Here is a 13,754-nt window from a genome sequence, read left to right on the forward strand (position 1 = left end):
TAGTACTTCTAGACAGACCACCCCAGCTAGGAGTGCTAGTGTACCCTCCCCTGCTAGGGTTACCAGGTCTCCTACCCCGCCCACACCACAGACTGCCCCGATTCCCCTCAGGCGCGGTCCTCGCCTCACGGCGCGGATCAGTGCCCCGTATGTTCCGCCCACTGCTACCCCACCCAGATCCACATACCACCAGGGCGAGTCTTCCCGCCCCCAACCCGAGCCTGCAACCCTACCTGTGTGGGGTCTGCCAAGGCAGGAGCGGGACTTGGCGGCTTGGCTACGTGTTCTCACCGAGCAGGTGAACGAGCACTCTGCCGCCCTGGTCGTGGGGGTACAGAGGCGGGCGTACCTCGGGGACAGCATACTGGACCACCAGTATGCTATCAACCAGTTAAAAAGGGAGTGCTCATACTCCCACTGGTTGATCGAGCAGATGGAAACCCGATTGCGGGTTATGATGGCGGTGCTGGTGGTGCTGGTGGCGGTGTTGGTGGGGTTGGTTTACCACCATGTGTAGACGTGTTGGGATGGTAGAATCTTGAACCGCTTTTTGATACTCCGTGTAAGTAGTTAGTGGTGATACTAACACGGAGTGAATCTTGTTTAGTTATAGTACAACCACTGGCCCATAGGGGGTCTCTTGTAGGGCATATCATTATCGATACTTTTGGGTATCATTCAAGCACTGACCCATTGCGGGTTATGTCGAGGATGATACCAACATAGGCCCTTTGTATTAAATCTTAGTTGTGTAATGTTGACTGAAAGTATGTAAATCGATGTTTGTGTAATATGAATCAATGTTTATTAATGAATGAAGTATGTATTGTATTTTATATTTTGAGATGGTATTGATTACATATATTTCTTTGATGATTGTGTAGAATGGCACCGAAACGATCAACGAAAGTATCGGAAGTAGATGTGAGCCGTTTGATTGCTCAACAGTTGGAGGCGGCGATACCGGATATAGTATCGCGCATCGCCGCCAGTATTAATAACTCGACCAATCCAACCCCTCCGAGCAATCAAACGCCCATAAATAATGATGGGGAACAAAACGCTAATCCTCCAAGGAATGACAACACTATGCCAAGTACTGACGCACCGCCTACGGTGGTCGCTACCGACAGTAATGGCCCTATCCCTTCTGTAGAGACCAACCGCACTGGACCATCCAGGGGTTGTTCAATCAAGGACTTTATGTTATGCAAGCCTTTAGAATTTAATGGGTCGGAAGGACCGAATGGGTTAGTGAAATGGTTAGAGAAAATAGAATCAGTGGTAAATATCAGCAACTGTCCCGAGGATTGTGTCGTTAAGTACGCCACCTGTACGTTCACAGACCATGCCTTGACATGGTGGAACACCATAGTACAGACTCGAGGTCAGGCGGCGACAAACCGCATGACCTGGGCAGAGCTTAAGGATCTTGTTTTGAAACATTTCTGCCCAAAGAATGAATTGCAGAAACTGGAACATGAGTTGTGGAACCTAGAGATGCATGGGGCGGACCACTTGGGATATACCAACCGGTTTAATGAACTGTCACGATTAGTGCCGTGGTTGGTCACCCCAGAGTCAAAGAGGGTGGAACGTTATATTTGGGGACTTACTCCAGTAGTGAGGAGTATAGTTAACGCGGGAGGGCACCAGACGTATGAGGGTGCAGTGACACAGGCTGGTATTGTCACGTATGATTTCTTAAGGAGCGGATCGATAAAGGCGACGGGAGAGTCGGCTGGGGGAAAGCGAGGTACGTATGACAATAGGATCCGAGAGAAGCAGCAAAACAAACGAGCTAGGCCCGCTGCCCAGAGCTATGCCATGACTAGTTCGGGCGGAAGGCAAGAACCGCAGAGGGGAACGTTTCCTAAATGTGGGAAATGTGGTTACCACCATAGTGGCGTGTGCAAGGAGGTGGTGTGCCACCGGTGTGGCAGGGTTGGACACTACGCACCAAATTGTAAGACAAATCTGAACAACCTGAACCGTCAACCACAACCTATTCGGGCGCAACCATTTAGAACTCAACCAGCCCGACAGCAGAACCCGCAAGGAAACCAGATGGTGACCACTAGCCGTGCTTGCTACGAATGCGGCAGCACGGATCACTTCAAAAGGAACTGCCCGAAACTGAATCAGGGAGGAAACGGGAGACAACTCGCGGGTCAGCCATCGACTTCCAATCCGGCGCGAGGCCGAGCATTTGTGATGGGAGCAAACGAGGCGCGCCAGGACCCCAGCGTAGTGACAGGTACCTTCCTCGTCTCTGATCATTACGCTTCTGTATTATTTGATACAGGCGCCGATAGAAGTTTTGTCTCCGTTAGGTTCCTTTCGATAGCAAACCTTCCTATTGGTGAAACCATAGAACCCTACACCGTAGAGGTCGCTAACGGTAAAACCATGATAGTTAATCGGATTGTTCGGAATTGCCCTTTTATTCTGAGCGAACAATCCTTCCTGATTGACTTGTTACCGGTAGAATTGGGTAGTTTTGATGTGATAGTGGGAATGGATTGGTTGGCACGTAATAGGGTAGAAATAAACTGTGAAAAGAAAACCGTCAAGATCCGGGTGTCGGATGACGAGGAGGTATTAGTGCAGGGAGAAAAATCCGGCACCATGATACCATTTATATCCCACCTCAAGGTGTTGAAATATATACGTCAGGGATGTGTGGCGTATCTAGCGAGCCTGACGGCCGCTGATTCTGAGGAAAAACGGATGGACGATATTCCCGTGGTGCGCGAATTTCCACAAGTTTTCCCAGAAGAACTTCCTGGATTACCGCCAACCCGACAAGTTGAATTCAGAATCGACTTACTTCCTCAAGCTGGCCCTGTTGCTAAGGCCCCTTACAGACTTGCACCGTCCGAGATGCAAGAATTATCCAACCAGTTGCAGGAATTGTTGGATAAGGGATTTATTCGTCCCAGCTATTCCCCGTGGGGTGCACCTGTGCTATTTGTGAAAAAGAAGGACGGAAGCCTTCGAATGTGCATTGACTACAGGGAATTGAACAAGTTAACCATCAAAAATAGGTATCCTCTTCCCCGAATCGATGATTTGTTCGACCAACTACAAGGTGCGAGCTATTTCTCAAAGATTGATCTTAGATCGGGATACCACCAAGTTAAAATTCAGGAGGAGGATATCCCAAAAACCGCGTTTCGGACTCGCTACGGCCACTATGAATTTCTAGTTATGCCTTTTGGGCTAACAAATGCGCCAGCGGTGTTCATGGATCTCATGAACCGAGTCTGTAAACCCTATCTCGACAAGTTCGTCATTGTATTTATTGACGATATTTTGATATACTCGAAGAGTAAAGAGGAGCACGAGCAACACTTAAAGTTAGTTTTAGAGCTCCTGGATCAGGAGAAGTTATATGCAAAATTCTCCAAGTGTAACTTCTGGTTACAAGAGGTGCAATTCCTCGGTCATGTTATAAACCACCAAGGAATACACGTTGATCCGAGTAAGGTTGAAGCTATTAAGAATTGGCAAGCGCCTAAATCTCCGAGAGAAATCCGCCAATTCTTAGGCTTAGCTGGATACTATCGTCGATTTATAGAGAACTTTTCCAGCATCGCCCAACCTTTAACCCTCCTGACTCAAAAGGATCGGAAATATGAATGGGGTGAAGAGCAGGAAACGGCGTTTCAAACGCTAAAACAAAGATTGTGCCAAGCGCCAATCTTAAGTCTCCCCGACGGAGACGATGGATTCGTTGTATATTGTGACGCATCCCGTAAAGGGTTAGGATGCGTGTTAATGCAAAATAAAAAGGTCATAGCCTATGCGTCTCGACAGTTAAAAGTTCATGAGAAAAACTACACTACTCATGACCTGGAACTGGGAGCAGTCATCTTTGCACTTAAAATCTTGAGACACTATCTCTACGGTACAAAGTGCACCATATTCACTGATCATAAAAGTTTGCAACACATATTCGATCAGAAAGAACTGAATATGAGGCAACGAAGATGGGTCGAGTTGCTGAGTGACTATGACTGTGACATACGATATCACCCCGGCAAGGCTAACGTTGTAGCCGATGCCTTGAGTAGAAAGGATCGAGTCAAGCCACTACGTGTGCGAGCGTTGGGGATGATAGTCTAGTCGAACCTTTCAGATTTAATTCGAGTCGCTCAACGCGAGGCGTTGAAAGAGGGCCAATTGGTTAAAGAAGGACTTTACGGGAATGAGAAGAATTTCGAACAGCGTGTGGACGAAATTCTTTATTTCAAAAATCGGATTTGGATCCCGACCCTCCATGACCTTCGTGATTTGATCATGGATGAAGCACATAAATCGAAATATTCCATACATCCGGGATCAGATAAAATGTACAAGGATGTGAAAGAATTTTACTGGTGGCCAGGTATGAAAAAGGATATAGCCACATACGTCGGCAAGTGTACGACGTGTGCGAGAGTTAAGGCGGAACACCAGAAACCCTCGGGAATGCTACAACAGCCGGAAATTCCGGAATGGAAGTGGGAACAGATCACAATGGATTTTGTGACACATCTCCCCAAGACACCCCGAGGTCATGATGCGATTTGGGTAATCGTGGATCGGTTAACCAAATCGGCACATTTTATTCCAATTAGGAATACTTTTAACACTGAGAGACTTGCGCAAATTTATATAAATGAAATAGTGTCTCGTCATGGCATCCCCATCTCGATCATCTCCGATAGGGATAGCCATTTCACCTCCAAACTTTGGCAAGCTGTCCAAGAAGCATTGGGAACACGTATTGACCTAAGCACAGCTTACCACCCTCAGACCGATGGTCAGTCTGAGAGGACCATTCAAACTTTGGAGGATTTGCTTCGTGCCTGCGTACTGGACTTTAAGGGAAATTGGGATCAACATCTCCCACTCGTTGAATTTTCCTATAATAACAGTTACCATAGCAGTATAAAGGCAGCACCCTATGAAGCATTGTATGGGCGGAAGTGCCGATCACCACTTTGCTGGTCTGAAGTGGGTGACCCGCAGGTCATTAGATCGGATCTGGTCCAGGAGACGACCAGCAAGATTCTTGAAATTAAGAACAACCTAAAAGCCGCGCGGGACCGGCAGAAGAGTTATGCCGATACCCGTCGAAAACCGTTGTCATTTGAGAAGGGTGAAAAAGTATATTTGAAAGTATCACCCTGGAAAGGAGTGGTCAGGTTTGGAAAGGCGGGGAAGTTGGCCCCTAGATATATTGGACCATTCATTATTACTGCAAGGATCGGTCCGGTAGCTTACCGACTAGAACTGCCTGAGGAACTAAATGCAGTTCATAACGTGTTTCATGTGTCGAATTTGAAAAGATGTCTGGCGGATGAGACATCGGTGTTACCCTTAGAGGGTGTTCAAATAAGTGATAGGCTCAACTTCGTAGAGGAGCCCATCGAAATAGTGGACGGTAAGATCAAGCAACTTAGACACAATAAGATCTCGTTGGTCAAAGTTAGATGGAATTCGCAACGAGGCCCAGAATTTACTTGGGAACGAAAGGACGAATTTCGGAAGAAATACCCCCACCTGTTTCCTCAAAAGGAAGTAGTTGTCGCATAAAATTTCGAGGACGAAATTTTTATAACGGGGGGAGAATGTAACGATTCCGGCAAATCCAGGTATACCCTAGCCGGAATATACTATTTACGTGTTATTTAATATTGATTATATGAGTTATAGCACATTGACACGAATATATATGGTTCACAGTATGAATCATACTCAATTATATAGTGAATCGTATTGGGATTACAATTAATCATTGATCGGTTATTGAAACCCGAACGAATCGGGAATTACATTATAGACGAAGTATATAATGTTTAGTGATATTTACGAGGTATTAATGCTTCGGGATAAGTAAATTATAGCACAAAAAAAGGATTTCGATTTAATGGTATATCGGTACGCTAAACGAAACCTTTAACACCAAACCAAGCAAGAGACGATCAATCAAGCCGAAAAAGATGCGTAATTATTAATAATATGATGTTTTAATGTCATGGTTTAAGTTTTTAAAGTTTTTAAGTCGGTTTTATGTAAATTTTTATTTTGACCCGAAAAACGACCATTTTAATTTCGTTTCAAGCCGAAATACGAGTTTAAACGAGAAACGAACTGAGCCAGATTATCCACAACATTATCCGGATTGCGTAATCCGAATATGTGGCTTAGAATTGATGTGTGGGGCCCACCCCCATCCACCCTTGGGACCGATCGGCCCTTATTATTATTATTATCATTCATTTCTTTTTTTTTTAACACATTTCAACAATAAACACTCTCAAATCTCTCAAATCCTTTCAACATTCATTCAAAACCCTTGATCCAAACCAAGATTTTGAAGGTATAAGCATGTTATATTGCATAATCTTTGATGTTATTTACTTAGTTTGAGTTATTTTTGCAAGAACAAAAGGGTTCCAAGTGACATATGGGTGAAAACCCGAGATGGAACCGGTTCTTGTGTGATCAAAGGATGTATACAAGTTATACAAAGGATCTTGATCCAAGTAATTAGTTAAAAGTGTTTAGAATAGATTTTTACGGTTGGAATCTTTGTTTTTACATAAAAACCGACACTATGAAAGAAATGGTTTGATTGTTGGTATAGTTTGCTTGGTATTGTGTTATTGTGCTTGTAAGTGTTGTATCTAACGGCTAGCAAAGGCTAGAAACCGAGATCCTTGCGATCAAAAGCTAGAAAACACAAAAGAGTTCGGTTTTCGTGTGTATGAGAAATTTGGACAGATTTTCGTGTGCTTAGAGTCGGGTCACGAAATTTCACAGAGATGATCTACACATGAAAATATGAGATCTGTGAATTTTTGGTAATTTTTGGATAAAATATGAATATTTGGTGAATTTAATGCTCGGTTTTGGCCAAAAATAGTGAAAAATAGCAAAACATGATGAAAAATTCTGGAAAATTTAAGATAAGCTTTTTATCACATATAAAAGTCACCCACAAAATTTGAGCTCAGTTGGAAAAGTCTAAGTAGGCTTTTCGGTGAAACGAGTTCTAGGGCTTTCTAGCTCGGTTTTGGGTGAAAAGGGCTTGAAAAATGAGTTTTAAAATCTGGAAAAAATTCCAGAAAGTTATGAGGATGACAAGGATCATCCCAGAAAAATTTGGTATTTTTCTAAAGTGTTTTGGTATTTTTGACATATTTAGTATTTTAATAAGATTTGAAAATAGATAAATATATGTAAATTTACGAAAATAAATCTGGAAAAATTCCAGAAAGTTATGAGGATGACAAGGATCATCCCAGAAAAATTTGGTATTTTTCTAAAGTGTTTTGGTATTTTTGACATATTTAGTATTTTAATAAGATTTGAAAATAGATAAATATATGTAAATTTACGAAAATAAATCTGGAAAAATTCCAGAAAGTTATGAGGATGACAAGGATCATCCCAGAAAAATTTGGTATTTTTCTAAAGTGTTTTGGTATTTTTGACATATTTAGTATTTTAATGAGATTTAAAAATAGGTAAATAAATGCAAATATAGGAAAATAAATCTGGAAAATTTTATAAAATGTTCTTTCTGTCAAAATAAGTTTTGAGCAAAATTTCAAGACCCGAGACTAAACGGGTAATTATTTGTGCTAAAATGAACATAAAAACAATTAGTTAAAGCTTAAAACGTGTAAACCGGCAAAGTTCGCATAAGCGAGCTGACTGGTACACGAAAAACTTTAAAATAGACCATTTTCATAAATCTAAGTAAATTAAGTAAAAATAAATCATCCGAAAATAATTCGGATGATTTGGGTAATTTTACCCGATTTTTACCGTTTCCGGCACCGAAATACCGGAAACGGGCCCCGCGGCCAAACGGGGTGTCAAACCGAGCTATAATTTCATCACCTTAACTAGGTTATCAGTGTTCCCCGATGTACAGTTTACATAGATTTAATTTGTGGGAATTATATAGTAACGACTTAGATATCCTATTACAGATCCCAGCACGTAGCTGTTCCTCATATTACCCCGACTCCCAAAAAGGTGAGTTTTCACGAGCCCCTTTTAATGAATTGTTTTAATTATATTTTCCCGGGGCGGAAAACATGTCTTATTTAAAGTATTTAAGTACATACCGATCGTATGGAAATACTTGTACATTTATATATATATGGGCTGATGCATAGAATATATAAAATGTTTATAATGTGTTATTGTTCTGGGGTAACATAGTTCCCAGGGGTTGTTATTATTCTGGGGTAACATAGTTCCCAGGGGTTATTATTATTATTCTGGGGTAACATAGTTCCCAGGGGTTGTTATTGTTCTGGGGTAACATAGTTCCCAGGGGTTGTTATTATTCTGGGGTAACATAGTTCCCAGGGGTTATTATTATTGTTCTGGGGTAACATAGTTCCCAGGGGTTATTATTGTTCTGGGGTAACATAGTTCCCAGGGGTTGTTATTATTCTGGGGTAACATAGTTCCCAGGGGTTATTATTATTCTGGGGTAACATAGTTCCCAGGGGTTGTTATTGTTCTGGGGTAACATAGTTCCCAGAAAGTTATTGGAAATGTTCTGGGGTAACATAGTTCCCAGCATGATTATATTGTTAATAAATGATTATTAAAATGATTTGTCAGTGTTTATTCAAATTAGTGAAACTCACCAACTATTCGTAGTTGACCCGTTTTCTTTACATGTTTTCTAGGTATGCCCAAGTTGGATTGATTGATGTTTGCTTAACTATCTGTGCTACCTGTTGGAAGCTTGCTGCTCTTTGTTTTGTAATGAATTTATTAATGTCTTATCGGTAAAATATGTGTGTAACACCTAGACAGTAATGAAACTCGCAACAATGTAATATATTATAAATTAATGTAGTGGTATTTTCTTTATAAGCAATGCTGTTGATATCAGATGTGTCTGTTGCATCCCGTGTACGTTTCCGCTGCGGTTACGGGGTGTTACACCAAGCGCTTCAAGTAATTTAAAGACAAAGAGCTCAAGACGAGGGGGTGTCTGTTAATGCACGGTTTTGCGTCTTGAGTCTTTGTAATTATCGTTAACGTATTTGTTTTATATTTAATGTAATAATTAGTTTAATTATTGTCTAGTTCGTTATATGTAAGGTCTAGTTCGCTAGGGGATGTTAGCGAACTAAGACTTAAGTTTATTCCCTCCTGATTCGTTAGGGGATGTTAACGAACTAGGCCCGTCTTCTATTTATACGTGAACACTGTTCACGCTTAATTTAAGTTTTGAGTTAATTAACGAACCCATGTCCAGATTCTCTCTCAATTCTTCATCCTAACATTACAACATTATACTGATAATACGTAAACATAGATATAACACTGAATCTAAGGTAAGTATGAGCTAGATCTATAGTTAAGGTATTGATCGATTATTCACAGATCTGAGATCTGTTATTGTTATTAGATTGATATTATCGGGTTCCAACAAAGATAATTAAAGTGGGGGTTGAAATTGTTTTCAAAATGTAAATTAAAAATTAATTACATTTGGTCCATTTATCATGTTTACTTCCATCCAGTTTTGTGGATATATTCTAAACTGAACATTACCTCCAATATGTATTTATCCAGTTTGAAATTCTGAACAATGTCATATCATAACTAAACATCACATTGGAGATGCTCTAAGTGGTTATGAGTGAAAAAGATAGAGAGAATTTTGATGATGAGTAAATTTGGAGAAAACATTGTTCACACTCCATAACTTTTTATTGTTTATTGAAAGGGGTTGTGAGTGGAGTAAAAAGAAAATGTAATGATAAAAGTATAAAAAATATTATTTACTTTTTCTTTTTTTCGAACGGCGACTTTATTTTATTTAGGCAATCACAATACTCTATAAATTTGGAGACTGTCGATGCCCCACTCTGGCCAGACTATGTTGTATTAACCAGGCTCACGCTGGCTTCAGATTTTGGCTTGAGCATTCCCCTAGGAAACCATACCACTGACTGCCACTTGAAAGTCATTGTGCCACTACAAGAGCAGAACACTCAGGCGTAGCACACGGTGGGATGACAAACCAGGTGGGCTCAGGGTTCGAACTAACAACAATTGCACAATGCCTAGTTTAAATCCTTCATTGCCAATATCCACCCAAAAGAGACACAAGTTGGATTCGAACTTTAGTCTCCACTACAGAACCAAACCCCTTACTATTGGGCCACAACTAGGAAATAATATTATTATTTAATTGAAAATTAGAGATAAAAAATAATGTTTTTAGTGTAATTAAAAAAATGGAAATAAATATGTCGGTCAGAATGTTGTAGCATTCAAAGTGATGTAGTTGCCTATTGCTGCTTAAAAAGATTATGTCTCTCTGATTATTTTGCCTATTTTTCTCTGACTATTAAACACCATTTCGCTATTTTAATAATTTTTTTATTAAAAATTTATATCTATAATATATATAAACGAAAACACTTAAAAGCTCTCTGGTTGCTTCTTATATTCTCTCAAGTCATCATATTGCATTATTTGTAAATGAATGTTTCTCATGCATTTGACCCGAATTCACGGGCATGTGTCTCACCAGACCCAGATAATTCTTAAACGGGTTATAACATCTCATTAAATTAAATATTTATCTCATCAAATATTTGATATGAAAATCCTATAAAATATGGATATATATATACTAAAAACTAATATATGATTTATTTAAAAAATATATATATTATTTATAATTAAAATACAATATTATAGTATAAAAAATAAACAGGTCATGAGTCTTACTAAATCCAAATAACCTTTTAACCAGGCTATAACATCTCATTTATTTGTGAACCTAGCTATAATCAAATACTAAGTATATTAACTTATGTATAAATTATATAAACGAATAAGTTATATATAACAATGTTCCAATTTCCATTAAATTATGTGTTATTTAAAGAATTAATTAGACTTTAACTAACAACATTCTAGGGATGAGATCAGGACCGTACTCATACCTATACCCGTACCTGTAACCGAAAGTACCCGTACCTAAAATCAGTAAATCGTGGTACTCATACCCGTACCCGAATTATATGGTACGGGTACGGGTACCGGTAGGTACTCGATTTGGTACCTCTTTGTTCTTTTTTTTAAATATCTCCACTAAACTAGGTATCGGTAACGATACGATACCGACAATCAATTATCTATAATACCAAAACCGTAATACCGCAACCAAAACATAATACCAAAACTAAAAAAGAAACAAATCAGCCATAATATAATATTCATTCCCTTTTCCTTTTCTTAATTTATTGTTTCCTCAATTTTTTATAGAAAAACAAGAGAGAAAGTTAATATATGTTATTTAATTATATACACAATTACACATACATGAAATAAAAATTAACGAATACTCAATATATGAATATACACATATAAATTGAGAATGAACTTATTCAACTAATATGTATTATGTTTTGAAAATCTCGCTTGAAAGTTAAGTCATAGGTGTTGGAATCCTAATAAAAGTCCCTACATATTTTAAACGGGTACCAGTACCCGTAATACCCGTACTTGTACCCGTACCTTTACCCGTAAGTACCCGTACCTATAATCAGTAAATTTGTGTACCCATACCCGTACCCAATAGACACGTAGAGGTACAACTACGGGTACAAGTACGGGTAATGAACATGTGCGGGGATATTTAAGAAAAAAAACTCATCCCTATAACAGTCCAACATATTATTCAAAGTAGTTTTCAAGACGACCCAAAGCTTCCGGAAGAGGAAACTAAACATGAATGACTTCAAAGATTTTAAATTTCTCAAGGTCTCGCTTTTTGCTACATTTCTCATCTTTTGCCATTAAAAATGAAAGAAAATGTCCTTGCAATACGTAAGGAAGTAGATGCAATTGATACAATATCGCGTAACAAAAAACCACATTATTCAGATTAATTATAACATTAGAAGAGAAAGAGACAAGACCAGCACACAAATTCAAATCATAAGTTACTCAAGTATTTATTTAAGATAGCCTGTAATGAGAGCAGCTTGTGTTCCATAGCTGGAGAGACTGCGTGAATCCCAGTTTTGATCCAGCTAAATCGAACTCTAGAACCCGGTTCTCCAACTGATGCCCACCTAAAACAATAGATGTTCTTGGCTCAGCTCCTCCATCAACAAAAGCAAGGCATATCACGTTCTTCTTAACTTCCACCATTGAGTTAGAACCATACAATCTAAACCTTATAGTTTTTCCCTCTAAAACCAGGTCCATATCTGGAACCGCTGGTCCGGTTAATGTCTTGGGAGCAGTCTTTGCATCAAAGCAGGCTCCAAATGGTGCAACAGATGCCACCCTTTTGATGTTATCCACCGCAGCCGCCTTAACAAAATCCTTAACCAAACGCTTGTAAATAACCGAGTGCAAAGTGGTGTAAGGTACTGTAGTACTAATCTTGGTGCCCCCAACTCCATTTTTATCAATTGACAACAAAGACGAATTAAAAGCTACGCGTTTACCATCGATTTGAATGTCCTTAACATTAATGAAGTACTCATTTGACACTTCTCCTTCAGAAGAAATCGGTGCAGTACTCACTGGATTAGTAACGAGCAGGGTGCTAACTAGTGACAAAGATTGATCTTCGGTACTAGGAGGCATGTAATATGGTCCTCCCCCGATAAATATGTCGCCTAATCCTTTATCGGATGAAGACGGTATACAAAGAGCAAACTTTTTAGCCAAACCGAACACAGATGAAACCTGTGAAACTAATGAGACATGGGTTCTTGCAAGACCAACCAGCCCTTTAGTTTTATCACCAGGTAAGCCTTCAACGATGCCGGAATCAGCACACGAAAACTGGAACTTGGGTGCGTCGTAATTAGGCTGCATAGAGAGACCATTTGAGGATGTTACCCTAATGGTATCTTCTCCAAGTTCTTGAGCTGTTAAGTATTCGGTTAAGGGGTTGAAAGCAAAGACACCACATGTGTTGTTGGAGCAGCCTGGTCTAGGAGCTGAGTTGCACCCTACACAGACAGACCCCAAGGCCTTCTTACATCTATTTGAACCGCAAGCTGCTCGCTTATAAGAAGACGAGACGTAGGACGTGCAGTCGAACCAAACAGCTTGCGCTCCGAGATCGATTAATGCATCGACCTTGGTACGTGATTGCGGGTTTCCAGCCTCAAATGTGGTGTCGTATTGAAGGCTTGTTTGGTTTTCCGTATAGGGAAGCGAATGGAAGTGTGTTTGGGGAGTTTGAATGGATCTGTTGCAGCATTTGAGATGGTTAAAAGAGAAAAGAGGAAGAGGGTGTGAGAAGATGCCATTGTAAATGTGCTTGTGAATTCATTCATGGAACTACTGCTGTTTTATACTAATTTTGCTGCCCAATGGGATGAAGATAATGCTAGATTTATATATTTTTTATTATGTATGATACAGAAATACATGGAACCAAGAGAGAATGAGTCTTTTAATATATTTACTTTAGTCTCAAATGCTGTAAGTCGTGATTAAATAATTAAATATGTCTTAATTAGCTATATTAGGATGGGATTAATGTATGGATCGCATGTGCGGCCTCTAACTTTGTTATATTTTAAATGTTTAATCATGGTATGCTTCCACTTTAGTGCTGTAATCCAAGTATTATCCTAAAACAGCCACATTCACGAGACCGCTGTCCGCATCATGATGTCGGAAAGTAAAAAGAAACATCGAGTATTTAAGGATATAATTATGCAGCCTAATGGTATGGGAAT

General features: G+C 39.7%; 1 pseudogene; it reads right to left on the bottom strand.

The window, feature by feature from the left end:
• Positions 1–11,713: 11,713 nt before the first annotated feature.
• Positions 11,714–13,319, bottom strand: LOC143557390 (putative aspartic proteinase GIP2 pseudogene; annotated as a pseudogene).
• Positions 13,320–13,754: the final 435 nt, after the last annotated feature.

This window comes from Bidens hawaiensis, unplaced genomic scaffold, assembly GCF_021521415.1.
Source record: "Bidens hawaiensis isolate Kalapana, Puna unplaced genomic scaffold, B.hawaiensis_p1.1 tig00018953_1, whole genome shotgun sequence".
Taxonomy (NCBI): domain Eukaryota; kingdom Viridiplantae; phylum Streptophyta; class Magnoliopsida; order Asterales; family Asteraceae; genus Bidens; species Bidens hawaiensis.